Raw genomic sequence first — 19181 nt, 5'->3', positions numbered from 1 at the left:
CTTGAGCTGGTGTAAATCAACATCACTCCGTTGACGTCAGCGCTGGTGCTTTACAGCCTCTGAGGGTCTGGCTGGATTCAGCCCACACCAGCCGTGGTGTAGCGCGTGATTTCTCTGAGCCACAGAGCCATTTTGTGCAAAGCTCTTTTTCCTCTTTTGGGTCTCAGCCGTGGACAGGGAGAGCGGTGCAGGAGGTGCTCATTTCCAAGAAAGGGAAGATCCACTTCGCCTCTTTGAATTGCTAAGATGATTTATCTGCCCCCTTGCTGGCTGGGGGTCCATGGTCCCTCCACAGCACTGGGAGATGGTGGGTTAGCTTTAGTTCAGGGCACTCCAGGGCGTGGTGTGTGTATATATATGTATTAAACGGTGTGGCGTAAAATTCCTATCAGCTGGGTGAAAGCCCTATGCCAAGCCGTCCTTGATCAGACAAGCCCAAATCCTGTGCTCATCTCTAGTCAAAAGGCTTCTATTGTGGATCCTTCCATTCCATCTTGGATTCATCCAGCTCCTCAAAGGTATGTAGGCTCCTTCCATTGAAGTTCGGAGGCTACATCCCTTAGAGGGCCTGGGCTGGCGTCCGAGTCTCAGTCTGGTTCCGTGCACCTACAGACGCTGCCACGTGGCGCTGAGGCTATTGCAGAATGCGCTGGGACCTCTTAGATTTAGCAGGAACAGGACTTCACGTGACTGAGCTCAGGTGACGGGAGCCCTAACAGGAAGGACACAGCACGTTCTAAGACCCTCCAGCTCCGCCCCCCTCGGAACAGTAAATGCCTCTGTTAGAATGTATGATTTGTAATGCAGCTGCCCAAAGAGGCCCCAGTCAGGTGGAGTCCCATTGCACGAAGTGCTTCACAAATGTATAGGGCCCAAATTCACTACTATCTGTACCCTGTGGAGTAATTTACAGAAGGGCAAACCCGGGTGTGACGTGCAACCCGCTCAGACTGATTCCATTTTACACCCGCTCTGCGATGGTGCAAAACAGCTACCTAGGTGCAGGGCAGTGGCAAACGGGACCTACAGTTGGGGACAGGCTCTACTCTGACATGCTTCCAGGCCGAAAGCCTGAGCCTGCAACTGGAGTTGCACAGGTGGACCCCTACGGCTGCTTGGAACCCCACTGAACTTAATGCAGAGTGCTGGCCGTGTGGTGCCAGGTGCAGGAATGGGGTCTTAATTAAGGCAAGCTGCAATATGTTGGTGTAGCAAAGAAGCAGAGAGAGTGGGGGAGGGCGGGCCAGGGGGATAGGTTTGAGGCAAGACATTAACAAATTAAATACTTTTCATCCATAGGTACCAAAGCCCTTTATGAAGGTGGATGGTATCTTGATGTACAGAAGATGCAGAGACACAGAGAGGGGGCACGGCCAAGAGGACAGCCATCAGGAGTGCCTCCAGTTGTGGGTACCCAACTTGAAATACTTTAGGCCAAGTTTTTGGAGGTGCCGAGCACCTGCAGCTCCCAAATCAGAGGCGACTTTTGAAAATCCCTCCCCTGACTCTCATCATAATTGCACCCCCCCTTTGGTAATTGGTTTTAAGTCTGAATGGTTTAATTTTTCCACCCTCCGATGCCATCTTGTTCATTTTTCATTCTGCAAAGCTTGGGGGAGGGGGTGTATAGTTTGTTATGAAAAAGCCAATGCACAAGGCAGCTATAATGCTGGGTATTAAATGGCCAGTAGCTGAAGATGCCTGGGCCAGCGGTGTACCACACTGAACTACACCCCAAAGAGGTCTCCAGAATCATGGCTTCTATGCAATCCTGCTTTCCCAGAGGCTCAGTGGAAGCGACAACAGACACGGTGCGTCTCCAAATCTCTGGGATCATTTATAGGGTGGATGCAATGCACCAAAGTAGAGAGGTTGAGAAAGTTAATCGGTAAAGCCTCCAAGCTTGCCCAAGTATCTAGTGCTAAACTCAGCCTGGTGTAGCTGGGGCAGCATAAGGGAGTGTCCATGTGCCTTTATCTGATCCTTATTTCATCAGCAGATCTGTATTTTTTTCCAGTGGAACTGAGTGTTTGAGAAAAGTGCTAGCTTGGCACCTTGGGAGTCTGCAGCTCTCCATGCACAGCAAGGGCATTAGCAGTGCAGGCTTCTCCTGGGCTGTGCCATCCGTGTGCCTGAGTCCATGACAGGGATTGTCCTCCAGGGGCCAGAGGGGATTTCATTCTCCATGGCTCACCAGGTCCCAGTCCTACAAGGTACTGACTGCCCGCAACATCACTGGGAGTCTAGGGCAGTCAGCACCTCCGAGAAGGTGCTCAGCACTTTGTAGGATCGCACCCTTGATCCTTGACCTCCCTGCCGCACTTTCAAATGAAGGTGCCAATGAGTGGTAAATGTACGGGTGAGTTTGTGATGTGTGCTCGTGTCCATGGGGAACTGGGCTGACACCCAACAGCTCGTGTAACATACTTAGAAAGAGACACAAGCTGGTCCAGTGGCTAAGGCACTAGGCTGGGACTCAGGAGACCTAGGTTCTGCTCTGCTGCTGACCAGGCATGTGACCTTGGGCACGTCACTTCTCCTACTCCTACCACCGTTTGTTTGTCTTGTCTATTTAGATGGTAAGCTCTTTGGGGTAAGGACTGACTCTTATTGTGTGTGCACGTACAGCACCAAGCTCCCTGGGGCTCTGATCTCAAGGTGGGTCCCCTAGATGTTATTGTAAGATAAACAATAAAATAGTAATAGCAATATCACCTTCCTTGAGGATCTCAAAGCACCTACAAACAACACTCCAACAAACAAACAAACTTCACAACACCACCCTGTCCAGTAGGTAAGGGATATATAGAGCTTGTCACTTCACCCACCACTGAATAACCGAACTCTTCTGGTTCACAGAAGAAGAGGGAGAATAATAACAAAGCGTCACATCACTGCCACTGTGATATAGCTCAGCCACCTTGCTTCTGTGCAGTACATTGAGGCGTGCATTTAACAGCCTGGACTGTGATCCAAAATCCTGTACTAAGGCACTGCTGCAGTGCAGCTCAGTAAAAATAACACAGCTGTGCAGTTTGGCCCAGTTAACATGGGTGTGAGGACTGTCGCTTCATTATTTTCTGACCTGGGTGCATTTTTAAATTCTCATCCTTAATGATGCATTAACATCAGGTTTCTTTGCATTAAATTATCACATGTTCAGAAAAGGCCGTTGAGTTTCCTCGGCAGTATTCATGCAGTTCAGCTTTTTCCAAGTGCAGCACTGCGCATCAGATCTGCATTGTGGAATTCAGTGCAATGCAGCTCCCTGCAGCACCACGCCATCACAATGGGGACATCACTGACCTGCTGGCTTTGTGCTTTGTCCTCAAGGTGTTTCCCAGATATAATGCCGTTGTCTGTAACAAAATAATTAGCAAAACTTCTCAGACAGTACAAATAAAGCTACTGTGATTGTTAAACCTGAATCAGTCAATCAGAAATCAATACGAAAGTAGAAGCTGGTATTCAAAGATGCACTATCCACATGGAATAATAAAAATCTTGATTTAAATGGACACTGAGCTTTTTTAAAATCTCTCTGTATAGAATCTATGTAAATCCTTATTTGGGGTTTTCTCCCCATAATAAGTATGTCAATGTAGTTGTTTGGAAGGAAGGAAGACCTCAATGCCAGCAAATTAGCCGTTAAGAAAAACTCTGCATCAACATTCTTTGGAAGGAAATATCCCAATCTTTCCCCCACCGATGTCAATGACAAAATTCCCATTGACTTAAATGGGAACAGGGTTGGGCCCAAAATTTCAAGACAGATATTTTTGCGTGTATACACATAGAATCATAGAATATCAGGGTTGGAAGGGACCTCAGGAGGTCATCTAGTCCAACCCCCTGCTCAAAGCAGGACCAATCCCCAACTAAATCATCCCAGCCAGGGCTTTGTCAAGCCTGACCTTAAAAACTTCTAAGGAAGGAGATTCCACAACCTCCCTAGGTAACGCATTCCGGTGTTTCTCCACCCTCCTAGTGAAAAAGTAATATCCAACGCAAACCTCCCCCACTGCAACTTAAGACTATTACTGTTCGTTCTGTCATCTGCTACCACTGAGAACAGTCTAGATCCGTCCTCTTTGGAACCCCCTTTCAGGTAGTTGAAAGCAGCTATCAAATCCCCCCTCATTCTTCTCTTCCGCAGACTAAACAATCCCAGTTCCCTCAGCCTCTCCTCATAGGTCATGTGTTCCAGTCCCCTAATAATTTTTGTTGCCCTTCGCTGGACTCTCTCCAATTTTTCCACAACCTTCTTGTAGTGTGGGGCCCAAAACTGGACACAGTACTCCAGATGAGGCCTCATCAATGTCAAATAGAGGGGAACGATCACGTCCCTCGATCCGCTGGCAATGCCCCTACTTATACATCCCAAAATGCCATTGGTCTTCTTGGCAACAAGGGCACACTGTTGACTCATATCCAGCTTCTCGTCCACTGTAACCCCTAGGTCCTTTTCTGCAGAACTGCTGCCTAGCCATTCGGTCCCTAGTCTGTAGCGGTGCATGGGATTCTTCCATCCTAAGTGCAGAACTCTGCACTTGTCCTTGTTGAACCTCATCAGATTTCTTTTGGCCCAATCCTCTAATTTGTCTAGGTCTCTCTGTATCCTATCCCTACCCTCCAGCGTATCTACCTCTCCTCCCAGTTTAGTGCCATCTGCAAACTTGCTGAGGGTGCAATCCACACCATCCTCCTGATCATTTATGAAGATATTGAACAAAACCAGCCCGAGGACTGATCCTTGGGGCACTCCACTTGATACCGGCTGCCAACTAGACATGGAGCCATTGATCACTACCCGATGATCTAGCCAACTTTCTATCCACCTTATAGTCCATTCATCCAGCCCATACTTCTTTAACTTGGTGGCAAGAATACTGTGGGAGACCGTGTCAAAAGCTTTACTAAAGTCAAGGAACAACACGTCCACTGCTTTCCCCTCATCCACAGAGCCAGTTATCTCATCCTAGAAGGCAATTAGATTAGTCAGGCATGACTTGCCCTTGGTGAATCCATGCTGACTGTTCCTGATCACTTTCCTCTCCTCTAAGTGCTTCAGAATTGATTCCTTGAGGACCTGCTCCATGATTTTTCCAGGAACTTTGGTGAGGCTGACTGGCCTGTAGTTCCCAGGATCCTCCTTCTTCCCTTTTTTAAAGATGGGCACTACATTAGCCTTTTTCTAATCGTCCGGGACTTCCCCGGATCGCCATGAGTTTTCAAAGATAATGGCCAATGGCTCCGCAATCACATCCGCCAACTCCTTTAGCACTCTCGGATGCAGTGCATCCAGCCCCATGGACTTGTGCTCGTCCAGCTTTTCTAAATAGTCCCGAACCACTTCTTTCTCCACAGAGGGCTGGTCACCTCCTTCCTATGCTGTGCTGCTCAGTGCAGTAGTCTGGCAGCAGACCTTGTTTGTGAAGACAGAGGCAAAAAAAGCATTGAGTACATTAGGTTTTTCCACATCCTCTGTCACTAGGTTGCCTCCCTCATTCAGTAAGGAGCCCACACTTTCCTTGACTTTCTTCTTGTTGCTAACATACCTGAAGAAACCCTTCCTGTTACTCTTAACATCTCTTGCTAGCTGCAACTCCAGGTGTGATTTGGCCTTCCTGATTTCACTCCTGCATCCCCGAGCAATATTTTTATAAAAAGAAAAGGAGTACTTGTGGCACCTTAGAGACTAACCAATTTATTTGAGCATGAGCTTTCGTGAGCTACAGCTCACTTCATCGGATGCATACCGTGGAAACTGCAGCAGACTTTATATACACACAGAGAATATGAAACAATACCTCCTCCCACCCCACTGTCCTGCTGGTAATAGCTTATCTAAAGTGATCATCAATTTGGGCCATTTCCAGCACAAATCCAGGTTTTCTCACCCTCCACCCCCCCACACACAAATTCACTCTCCTGCTGGTAATAGCCCATCCAAAGTGACCACTCTCTTCACAATGTGCATGATAATCAAGTTGGGCCATTTCCTGCATAAATCCAGGTTCTCTCACCCCCTCACCCCCCTCCAAAAAACACACACACAAACTCACTCTCCTGCTGGTAGTAGGTCATCCAAAGTGACCACTCTCCCTACAATGTGCATGCTAATAAACAATGGTCACATAAACACCACCCTATACCGGAAATCTACTGACCGCTATTCCTACCTACATGCCTCCAGCTTTCACCCTGACCACACCACACGGTCCATCGTCTACAGCCAAGCTCTGCGATACAACCGCATTTGCTCCAACCCCTCAGACAGAGACAAACACCTACAAGATCTCTGTCAAGCTTTCTTACAACTACAATACCCACCTGCAGAAGTAAAGAAACAGATTGATAGAGCCAGAAGAGTTCCCAGAAGTTACCTACTACAGGACAGGCCTAACAAAGAAAATAACAGAACGCCACTAGCCGTCACCTTCAGCCCCCAACTAAAACCCCTCCAACGCATTATTAAGGATCTACAACCTATCCTAAAGGATGATCCAACACTCTCACAAATCTTGGGAGACAGGCCAGTCCTTGCCTACAGACAGCCCCGCAACCTGAAGCAAATACTCACCAACAACCACATACCACACAACAGAACCACTAACCCAGGAACTTATCCTTGCAACAAAGCCCGTTGCCAACTGTGCCCACATATCTATTCAGGGGACACCATCACAGGGCCTAATAACATCAGCCACACTATCAGAGGCTCGTTCACCTGCACATCCACCAATGTGATATATGCCATCATGTGCCAGCAATGCCCCTCTGCCATTTACATTGGTCAAACTGGACAGTCTCTACGTAAAAGAATAAATGGACACAAATCAGATGTCAAGAATTATAACATTCATAAACCAGTCGGAGAACACTTCAATCTCTCTGGTCACGCAATCACAGACATGAAGGTCGCTATCTTAAAACAAAAAAACTTCAAATCCAGACTCCAGCGAGAAACTGCTGAATTGGAATTCATTTGCAAATTGGATACTATTAATTTAGGCTTAAATAGAGACTGGGAGTGGCTAAGTCATTATGCAAGGTAGCCTATTTCCCCTTGTTTTTGCTACCCCCCCCCCCAGACGTTCTGGTTTAACTTGGATTTAAACTTGGAGAGTGGTCAGTTTGGATGAGCTATTGCCAGCAGGAGAGTGAGTTTGTGTGTGTGTGTGTGTCCCTGGGAAAAAAAAAAAAAAAAAGGGGGGTGGGTGAGAAAGCCTGGATTTATGCTGGACATGGCCCACCTTGATTACCATGCACATTGTAGGGAGAGTGGTCACTTTGGATGACCTATTACCAGCAGGAGAGTGAGTTTGTGTGTGTATGGGGGTGGGGGGGTGAGAAAACCTGAATTTGTGCTGGAAATGGCCCACCTTGATTATCATGCACATTGTAGGGAGAGTGGTCACTTTGGATGAGCTATTACTAGCAGGATAGTGAGTTTGTGTGTGTGTTTTTTGGAGGGGAGTGAGGGGGTGAGAGAACCTGGATTTGTGCAGGAAATGGCCCAACTTGATTATCATGCACATTGTGAAGAGAGTGGTCACTTTGGATGGGCTATTACCAGCAGGAGAGTGAATTTGTGTGTGGGGGGGTGGAGGGTGAGAAAACCTGGATTTGTGCTGGAAATGGCCCAAATTGATGATCACTTTAGATAAGCTATTACCAGCAGGACAGTGGGGTGGGAGGAGGTATTGTTTCATATTCTCTGTGTGTATATAAAGTCTGCTGCAGTTTCCACGGTATGCATCCGATGAAGTGAGCTGTAGCTCACGAAAGCTCATGCTCAAATAAATTGGTTAGTCTCTAAGGTGCCACAAGTACTCCTTTTCTTTTTGCGAATACAGACTAACACGGCTGTTACTCTGAAACCTGTCAATATTTTTATACTATTCCCTGGTCATTTGTCCAATCTTCCACTTCTTGTAAGCTTCTTTTTTGTGTTTAAGATCAGCAAGGATTTCACTGTTAAGCCAAGCTGGTCGTCAGCCATATTTACTATTCTTTCTACACATCGGGATGGTTTATCCCTGTAACCTCAATAAGGATTCTTTAAAATACAGCCAGCTCTCCTGGACTCCTTTCCCCCTCATGTTATTCTCCCAGGGGATCCTGCCCATCAGTTCCCTGAGGGAGTCAAAATCTGCTTTTCTGAAGTCCAGGGTCTGTATTCTGCTGCTTTCCTTTCTTCCCTGTGTCAGGATCCTGAGCTCGACCATCCCATGGTCACTGCCTCCCAGGTTCCCATCCACTTTTGCTTCCCCTACTAATTCTTCCCAGTTTGTGAGCAGCAGGTCAAGAAGAGCTCTGCCCCTAGTTGGTTCCTCCAGCACTTGCACCAGGAAATTGTCCCCTACACTTTCCAAAAACTTCCTGGATTGTCTGTGCACTGCTATATTGCTCTCCCAGCAGGTATCACACACACACTCATGCACATACAGGTGTCAATGCCTTTTCTCACTTTGAGGTGCCATTGTAAATAAAAAACGGGGAGAATTATCTCCTGTAAATGTACACAAACTTTTTCCTCATAGCGATTGGCTGAACAAGAAGTAGGACTGAGTGGACTTGTAGGCTCTAAAGTTTTACATTGTTTGGTTACTAAGTCCAGTTATGTATAAAAAAAAAATCCACGTTTCTAAGTTGCACTTTCACAATAAGAGATTGCACTACAGTACTTGTGTGAGGTGAATTGAAAAATACTATTTCTTTTGTTTGTCATTTTTACAGTGCAAATATTTGTAATCAAAAGTAATATAAAGTGAGCACTGTACACTTTGTATTCTGCATTGTAATTGAAATCAATATATTTGAAAATGTAGAAAAACATCCAAAAATAGTTAATAAATGTCAATTGGTATTCTATTAACAGTGCGATTAAAACTGTGATTAATCGTGATTACTTTTTTTGAGTTAATCGTGTGAGTAAACTGTGATTAATCGACAGCCCTGATTATTATTTGTATTGTCATAGAGCCTAGGAGCCTGAATCATGGTCCAGGACCTGACTGTGCTAGGTGCTGTACAAACCCAGAACAAGAAGATGGTCCCTGCCCCAAGGAGCTTACGCTCTAAGACAAGAGCTAGATCATGGACGAAAAGGAAACCATGGGATATGGGTCAGCCTGACAGGCAGTAATCTCAGCACATCAGTAATCGAGCAGTTGTCAAGTTTTTTGTAGGGAACATGGCAAAGGAGAGTTTGGAGGAGGGATTTGACGGTGGCTAACAAGGTAGCTTTGGGGAGGCTAACTGGGAGCTGTTCCCAAGCATGTGGGCAGCGTGGGAGAAAGCACCCAAGGCTTTGTTTCGAAACTTGACAGGTCCTGTGGGCTCTACAGCTGCTGGGAACTTTTGGAAATCTGGCCAGCTTCATTTAAGTGCTCAGATGGGAGCTAAACACTTTGGGAAAAAAAAACATCTGGCCCCTCTGAGACTGGAGCTGCCTCGCTTGGGGGCGGGACCCACCCTTGCAGCTGAATCCCTAAGAATCCACGTATCCAGTCTTTCTGCCCCCTCCCGCCTCTCAATAGCGGGAGCCAGTGCAGCGTGAACCATAGACTTTACTCGCAAGAGGAGGAGCGGAGCCCCGTGCGCCGGTGCGGGAGGCGGAGCCCGCAGCTGCAGCCGGCCCGGCCCAGGGTGGGTTTTCCCGTGGCTTGGCCTTCCGCGTGAGTACGGCGGGGAGGGGGCTCCCTGCCCGGCTGCTGCGTGCGGTGAGCCGCTGCGAAACGTGTGGTAGGGAGCAGTGGGAGCAGAGCCTGCTGCAGCGCCGTGCACTCTGCCCAGCGGGCAAACTGCTGGGGGGACCCAAGGGGCCAAGCAGCGCAGCGTGGGCTCTCCCGGCACAGGAGCACGTGTCCGCTGAGGTGCTGTGGCTCTGCAGAAATAGACTCGGACTTGGGGGTAGCCCCACTTCGAGGGGAGATGGGGTCCGCTAGTGCTTTTGGGGCGGGCGGAATAGGGGAAAGTTCCTCCCCCCCCCGGCTTGGGCTGCGTGTGGAATAAAGCCCCATGGCCTCGGGCTCTTTCTTCTTGCACAAGTCAGTTTGCGGAGCGGACTTGGTTTCTGTTCCGAGGAGGATGCTGGGACCGGAGGAGGCGTGAAGGGGAGGAGCTCAGTCAGCAGTTTGTGGGTAGAAAGATGGTGTGTGTGAGGAGTGATTTATTTCTGGGGTGTGGGTTTTGGTGATGCCTGGGCAAGGGAAGGGAACAAAGTTATTTCTGTGTAGGTTGTTTCTGTGGGGGTACTTTACAGGACATGCCCCTCTTCTAAGGTAACTTTTCCTTAGATCTCACCAAAGGAAATACACTTCCCCATTTCTGCCTCTGTAACTCTGTGGTTTGTTTTTTTGTTTTTGGTAAATTGTTCGCTAGTTATTGCCCATGATGACACTGGTTACCTCTGTGCATGGTTCCACAACCTTGATGAAATTCTTCTCCTGACCTTTGGTGCTGAGGGGTTTAACAACTAAATTACTGGGTTGGAATGAGCCTGAGGAAGGCGGATGAGCAGTATTTTAGATCTCCACTTAGACACGCTGGTTGGAGTAGCAAGAAACGCACACTTCAGATGCAAAAAGAAAAGGAGTACTTGTGGCACCTTAGAGACTAACCAATTTATTTGAGCATGAGCTTTCATGAGCTACAGCTCACTTCATCGGATGCACTTCAGATGTTGGCTAACCCTTGTATTGCCAAGGGTTTGCCTTCTGTGTCATTGAGGAATAAATGCTATGCTGATTTGGGGTCTCTATAAATGCGAGACTGCTCCTCCTGCTTGCCGGAAATTCTGTGATTCAGTTTTCTGGATCTGGTGGCCTAAGCTCTGCCTCCTTTGTGTGAGGGTTGGAGATCACGGCTTTGTCAGAACAGTTAATAGAAAGGATCAAGTGCTAATTTGAATCTCTCCTTCTGTACTTTATGGGATCTTGGGCATTAAACCTCTGACCTCTCCAGGAACTGATGGTGCCGGTTCAACCCATTTCTAATACTCCCCTGTGCAGAAGGCTGACTTTTTATTCCTGATTCTCACTCCCCCTTGGTGACGCTTTCCTTTATGTTTTATTTATGCCCAGCCTTACAGAAGGATTAAGCCATGCAGTGTTGTGCTGTATATCTCTTAAATGTTTTGCGGAGTGGACTGAATGCTAATTCACTAGTGAAAACCTACCACTCCGTGATCATTTTGTCATTTTTTCATACAGGAGCGAGTTGGGGGACTGAGACTTCTACCCAGTCATGACAGTAGAGGCTGTTTTCCCAAGGCTGTAGGTGCTTTTCTTTGTTCAGAAGACTGTGCTTTTTGTGTGTATGTGTGTGTGTGTGTGTGTGTGTTGAAAAGTGATTGACAGGTGATTTTTTTTTCTGCAGCGCTCTCCCAGACCAACCAAAATCAATCTTACTCCCTTAAAGAGCCCAGCACTAAAGACGTCAGGGTGATCTGTGCCCCACTGTGGGTGGCTTTTTGGTTAGCAGAGGCAGAGAGTTTGGGAGAACATCTTTGGCCCTGATTGATCAATCAGCTCCATTTGAAGGGGTCTGCACTAGTGGATCTGTAATGAAAAACTGGGGCCTACCTCTCAGCCTCCCCTGGGTACCCCATTGGGCTGCTAACCTAGAAGACAACCCATAGTTTGACAGATCATTGCAGGATGAGGGCCTTAATGTGTATGTCACAGTGGTTAGGGCCAAGTGGAATGCTCTCCGTATGCGTCCTGAACTGTTGCGAGCAGTGACATCCAGGGTGAGAAAGCCCTTGGGATTGGTTCCCATTTGCTGGTCAGTAGGGTCTAAGGCCCTCAACCTGCAATTGGTTGTGTGGTGGACTCCTGCATCCACGCATGGCAGCGTTACCCTCAATGGATTGCCTGAACGGTGCTATTACAGGACAAGCCTTTATGGTCATGTTGTAAAATCCATTTGTTTTAATCGTGCTGTTTATATTCAGGTTTGTGGCTGTCAGGGCGTTTGTTATAACAGGGTTTAATTTTGCACCAGGGCTGCCTTATGCCCATTTGATAGCAGTTATTTTGGTTTTTAAGTTTTGGGAATTTACCCCAGATAAACCCAAACCAGCTATTCTTCAGCCAGAATAAGAATGTCTGCACAGGGACCTGCACCAGTTTAACTAACCCAGATTTAAAACTGATTTAAGTTAAAATGTTGCAACTTTCTCATATAGCTAAGCCTTAGGTCACATGGGAAAGGAATCCTTCTTGGGTAACATAATCCTGTCTGGTTTTATTTTTACATGGGTCCTTTTTGTTATATGATATGACAGCAATAAACCAGGGGAACTGGGTTTATTCTGCTGGCTCTGGGCACGGCAGGGCGGTGTTTTGCAATTGGAAGTATTGAGTAACCAGTTTTTAGTTGGAAATGTGTGAGACTGTGTAATTGAATCCCCCAGGAGTCCACTTGGCTTAAAACAAGCCTACGCTACCATGCTACATTGGCGCAGCTGCAGCGCGTCTGGTGAAGACGCGCTGTGCCGATGGGAGAGTGCTCTCCTGTGGGGATAATTACGCCACCTCTGCGACAGGCGGAAGCTGTGTCCGCGGGAGAGTGTCTCCTACCCACGAAGGGCTGTCCACGCAGGCACTTATGCAGGCCCAATTTATATCACTCAGGAGGGTGTTTTTTTCACATCCCTGAGCGACAAAAGTCTTGCCGACATAAATGCGAGTGTAGACGTGACCTAAGTCGGCTTACGTACACTGGTGTAAGACTCCTTTGTAGACACACTTAAACTGGTTTAAAATATGCTCACAACAGTTTAATTCAGTGACCATATTGAGCTAAACTAGTATGATGCACTTTAAACCAGTTAATGTGTCTACAGTAGGGTGTGACTAAACTGACTTTAAATTGGTTTTGAATTACATCAGTGCAAGTTGTCTAATGCAGTGGCTCTCAACCTTTCCTGACTGCTGTAGCCCTTTCAGGTGTCTGATTTGTCTTGCGTACCCCCAAGTTTCACCTCACTTAAAAACTACTTGCTTACAAAATCAGACATAAAAATACGGAAGTGTCACGGCACACTTACTGAAAAAATGCTTATTTTCTCATTTTTACCATGTAATTATAAAATAAATCATTTGGAGTATAAATATTGTACTTACATTTCAGTGTATAGTATATAGAGAAGTATAAACACGTCATTGTCTGTATGAAATCTTAGTTTGTACTGACATTCCTAGTGCATTTTATGCAGCCTATTGTAAAACTAGGTAAATATCTAGATGAGTTGACGTAGCCCCCTGGAAGACATCTGCGTACCCCCAGGGTTACATGTATCCCTGGTTGAGAACCACTGGTCTAATGCAGAGAAAACTCCAGAAGGGTTAGCTTAGCTTTGGGATGCCCGTGGTTGAGATGCCCAAACTGTGTAGCGTCACAGATTCTATCCCTTCAGGGGTGGTTCGTCCTTCCAGTGTTGGAGTTGATAAATTATGCCCTGTAGTTTACGTGGGGGTATTTCACACACAGCCGGGGGCACAGTGGGGGAGGCAGTACCCCAGCCCTAACTGGATGACGCAGGACTGCGTGGGCCAAATTTAAGTGAGTGGTGTTGTGACCTGGCACACCGAGTTGCAACACCACTCAGATTTGGGGCGGTTGGGCAGGTAACCTGGCCCCGCTCCTTACACACCTGTATGCAGCTGAGATCACTGAGGATCCCATGGCTTTTTGTTATAAGAGTTGAGGGCTGTGCCAGGGTCCTTAGCCGAAATCCTTGCTCACCCCTCCTCAGCTGTCATGCACTATATTGTGGTCTAGGTGGCTAGCCCCTTGCACCCCACAAGGTGGGAACATTTCAGTTGTGCTCTATCTAAATACATCTGAAGCACTGTAGGGCTCCTGAATAAAAGTTGCTGATCCAGGTATAATAATATTGTTCTATTATATTTCCATAGTGGAGGGAAAGACTATCATGTACACCTGCAAAATAATCTCTCTCTGTAATACCATAGGCAAGGGGATTATGTTTTATGCTTTTGGCCCTATGTGGTTATCGGTGCAATTTGATGGGTTACTTAAGTGGCGACATCGAGGTTAAGTAGCCGATGGTTGAGAAGCAAGGAGGGAGGGGTAGGAGAGTTACAGTGGATGGCTGGGGAGAGATGATACGAGTTAGATTGATGAGCGAAGATATATCTTGCAGTAGTTCCCAGGAGAAAGAGAATTCATCCCAGATTGTCTCCTGGGAGAGCATTCCACACTGTGGTAAAACGCTGAGGCTATCTCCTGTTTCCCTTCGCTAAGTGTCAGCACAGGTCAGGTTAGACCTGCTTTACCTGTGTTCAGCTAATGTGTGACATTCTTCCTCTGCAGCCACGGGGTGTTCTTTCCTGTGTTTGAAAAACGTCAAAGAAACGCCTTCTATGCTGCTCTGTGTGCCTGAAAACCCCACCGATCAGCCAGGGCTAGGGGGAAAGCACAGTAAATAGTATTACAGCGGCACCGAGAGGCCCCTGCCATGTCTAGGTGCCTATCGCGCAAGGTGCTGTGCATGCCAGTAATAGGAGACAGTCCCTGCCCCAAAGAGTTGATGGACCAAAATAGACAAGACAGACAGTGCCCAATCCTGAAGCACTTACACGAGAGGAAAGTGATCAGGAACAGTCATCATGGATTCACCAAAGGAAGGTCATGCCTGACTAATCTAATCGCCTTCTATGATGAGATTACTGGTTCTGTGGATGAAGGGAAAGCAGTGGATGTATTGTTTCTTGACTTTAGCAAAGCTTTTGACACGGTCTCCCACAGTATTCTTGTCAGCAAGTAAAGAAGTAGGGGCTGGATGAATGCACTATAAGGTGGGTAGAAAGTTGGCTAGATTGTCGGGCTCAACGGGTAGTGATCAATGGCTCCATGTCTAGTTGGCAGCCGGTATCAAGTGGAGTGTCCCAAGGGTCGGTCCTGGGGCCGGTTTTGTTCAATATCTTCATAAATGATCTGGAGGATGGTGTGGATTGCACTCTCCGCAAATTTGCGGATGATACTAAACTAGGAGGAGTGGTAGATACGCTGGAGGGCAGGGATAGGATACAGAGGGACCTAGACAAATTGGAGGATTGGGCCAAAAGAAATCTGATGAGGTTCAACAAGGATAAGTGCAGGGTCCTGCACTTAGGACGGAAGAACCCAATGCACTGCTACAGACTAGGGACCGAATGGCTAGGCAGCAGTTCTGCGGAAAAGGACCTAGGGGTGACAGTGGACGAGAAGCTGGATATGAGTCAACAGTGTGCCCTTGTTGCCAAGAAGGCCAATGGCATTTTGGGATGTATAAGTAGGGGCATAGCGAGCAGATCGAGGGACGTGATCGTTCCCCTCTATTCGACATTGGTGAGGCCTTATCTGGAGTACTGTGTCCAGTTTTGGTCCCCGCACTACAAGAAGGATGTGGATAAATTGGAGAGAGTCCAGCGAAGGGCAACAAAAATGATTAGGGGTCTGGAACACATGACTTATGAGGAGAGGCTGAGGGAACTGGGATTGTTTAGTCTGCAGAAGAGAAGAATGAGGGGGGATGCATACCTGAGAGGTGGTTCCAAAGAGGATGGTTTTAGACTATTCTCAGCGGTAGAAGAGGACAGGACAAGGAGTAATGGTCTCAAGTTGCAGTGGGGGAGGTTTAGGTTGAATATTAGGAAAAACTTTTTCACTAGGAGGGTGGTGAAACACTGGAATGCGTTACCTAGGGAGGTGGTGAAATCTCCTTCCTTAGAAGTTTTTAAGTTCAGGCTTGACAAAGCCCTGGCTGGGATGATTTAATTGGGGATTGGTCCTGCTTTGAGCAGGGGGTTGGACTAGATGACCTCCTGAGGTCCCGTCCAACCCTCATATTCTATGATTCTATGCTTCTGTGACAAAAGGTGGGAGAAGGGGAGTGTTGTTGTTCCCGTTTCTGGCTGGGGACCTGAGGCACAGAAAGATTAAGGCCTTGTTTACGAACGCAAGTTGTAGTGCTTTAACTTAACTGGGATAGAGAAAGCAGCACAACACCCAGTGTGGATGCAGTTACGCTGGTGGAAAGCTGCCGTCTACTGGTATAGCTATTCCTATTGGGGAAAAGGAATGAACTATTCCAGTATAAGGCACCTTTATACCTGCATAACTGGTAGGGGAGATACTGATTGAACTATTTCATTAGAAAAATGACATCCCTCAAGAGGGTGACATTCTTATTGGCTTAATTATGCATAGACAAGGCCTCAAAGTGATTTGCCCAAGGTCATGTAAGGAGGCTGTGGTGAAGCTGGGGCAAGAACTCAGGTCTGTCAAGACCTACACTAGTGCCTTTCCTCCATCTTTCCACACCATCTTTCCTCATCTGCAAATTCAACTCTGATCAAGGGCATTCAGAATCTCAACAGTATTAAACCCTTATTTTCTTTTCTTTGTGTGTGTGTATTAAAATGTACCCTTTTTTTCACTCAGTTTTTGTGACTTTGGGAAGTCTTTTCTTAAATCCCTCTTACTGAAGGCTCACTATAAGCCATTATCACTGCTTCTCGCTATGAGTGTTAGGTTTGATTCTCAAGTGTCTTAACTAATCAGATGAATGTGTCAGAGAAAATTCTTGGGAAGTTGGACTTCCTGCCTGGGCCAGCATTTCACACATCTACCGCTAGCCTAGGTGCAAGTATTTAGCTTTAACCTTTCTTGGGTTCCCCTCCAACTCTTTTAAATAAAAGATCAAGAATCCACATTGAAAAAAAAACAACTTTCCCTCCCACCCCCATTCCTGGACAGCTATGTAAAAGGAACTTGGTTGGACCAATGAATGTGAAGTGCTGAGTGGGGACGGGTACAGGAACATTTGTTTTTTCTCTGCTGGGAATGGGAGGTTCAGGTTTGCTGTTTCCTCTCCTTTACCAGAAAGTGCTGAGCTGGCTTATCATTAACGAGGCCTCTTGTTTGTCTACCTATTGATTAGTTAGCTAGTCTTGTGTGTGCTGGCATAGCCTGTCTCTGGCTGCAGGAGAAGAAAGATCTGTGGTCAGGAGTTAACAGGAGGAAGTCAGTTTCCAGAGCAGTTTTCATGTGTTACTGGGGTGAGTCTGCTGGGTGAGACCAGCGTGCGTTTTAATCACATTTATTCAAGATGGGGCGGTGAGGATTTCCTGGGGCTCCCTGTGTCGGTTTAGTGAAAACACTAGCGCTGAAGAGGAGACTTTTTTCCTTGGACCCTGTTAGTATGGAAACCCATTAGAACTGTGCTAGGAGGGTGGGACCCGCTCAGCCCATTGCCTGGCAGGGGATCAGAGTCCAGGTCCTTTGGTCCAGAACCAGGGCCTGAAGTGGCTTGGGGAGGAGGAAGGGAAAGGACGTTGGTGTAAAGGTCACTGTGTGTTGGGAGAGAGGGGAGTTGTGTGCTGTCACTAGCCAGGGATTCTGGGAGCCTGCGGAGAAGCCTTTGTTTCCCATCTCTGCCCACAAAGTGGTACTTGGGTACTGCTACATCTCCACTTTCCATCCATTCTCAGTCATGCTGTGCTGGCCCTGCCAGAAACATTCCATTGAGCAGCCAAGCTCCAGGCAGAAGCTTGAGGAGAGGGGAGATTGCATGGGATGGGGGGCGGGGGTTGGGTTTTGTTTCTCTTCCTTTGCCTTTATCCTCCAAACCTACCAGCTCTCCCTCACTCCATTCTCCCTCTCCCCTCCCTTCAGATGCAAACCTGCCCACGGGGTCAGGGAAGCTGGCCAGGGGAAGCTAGCGGCAGATTATATGAGGCTGTTGGGGGAGCAGGAGAAAAATCCTAAATACCCAACGCTCTCATTTCATGCAAGAATCTTGACAAGACCGGTCCTTACATTTGACCTATATGGCCTGAACGGGGATTGTTGGGGTCACTGACACCAGAGGAAACAGGCTTAAAAAACCTGCATCCTTCATTATGGACCATTTACTGTGTTGGTGGGGAACGGGTGTTTCCTGTCTGAGGAGAATGAATCAAATACCATGGGGTGATGCTCTCTGCAAGGTAGTGCAGAGCCCTGGTGCAGTCTTGCTGTAAAAAGAAAATCGGGTTGTTTCAAACCCTAATGTGAATGGAAATATTGTCACCTGTTTTTTTTTAATTTCTGAAATGATATTTTGCCAGGGGCTGGGAGGAATGGGGGATTTCTTTTTTTCATTTTTGATTAAAATTTAAACAGGCCCATGCACTAGAGAAATCCATCCTGACCAGCTGCTACAGGAGAGCTAGAAAGTGAAACCGACTAGTTTCCCTGCCCCAAGTGCAGAACGTGGGAAAAGCTAATTGGGTCTGTGGTGTCAGATACATTTCCTGTTTCACTGAGACACTTTAGAACCTCGCTCATTGAGGCCTGGTGTAAACACCAGTTTTGTACTGGTGTAACTATGTCAGTTAGAGGTATGGTGTTTTTACCTAAGTAGTTAGGCTAGTACATAACCTACTGTGTGCACAGAATACAGGAGTAACTATAGTGGTCTAACGCATTGTTATACCAATATGACTGTGTTCGCACTTGTGGGTGTTCTCATGCTTTAATTACACTGGTGTAGCTAAAGCGACACAACCTTCTGTGGTAGATACGGCTTAACTGTTTGAAATGCCATGAAAGCCCTGGGTTATCTCAACTGTGCTATCATCGTGGCTATTCTCCAGTAACACACAACTCCAGGAAACTAAGTGAATAGAGCGAGATAACAACTGATGCAACAGATTATGAATCAACCGTTGTGCTGTCCTCATAACTTGTCCTTCTGGGTTCTCTCTCCTGGTTTCCCACATCACTGCTGTGCACAAAGAACAAAACCTGTACTTTCGTCTAAAAAATTGCTTGTATTTTGAAAACAGAAGTATAAGGAAAAAATTCTTTTCTTGTATAAAGAAAACAGAAGTAAGAAGGAACAAAAGCTAAGTTTCTTTTGGAGAGTGGACTGTATGCATCTCTTCTGTTATAGGCTGTAGCAACTCTGGGAACAGAATGGGGGATCTCTGCAGACAGGCAGAGTGCTTAGAGATATAAAGGTGCAAGTACACACACAAAATGCATCACTGTTTCATAGCTACATATACCAGATTTGTTTCATCAGACCGATTGGTCTTTTTTGGCATAGAGCCTTATTCAGTGCCCTTCATTGGGACATAGTTACATGTAAGTCTTAAACTGGCTGCGTATTATGGAAG

The sequence above is a fragment of the Eretmochelys imbricata genome, chromosome 18 (assembly GCF_965152235.1).
Source record: "Eretmochelys imbricata isolate rEreImb1 chromosome 18, rEreImb1.hap1, whole genome shotgun sequence".
In the NCBI taxonomy this organism is placed as follows: domain Eukaryota; kingdom Metazoa; phylum Chordata; order Testudines; family Cheloniidae; genus Eretmochelys; species Eretmochelys imbricata.
This window is presented reverse-complemented; position numbering follows the sequence as displayed.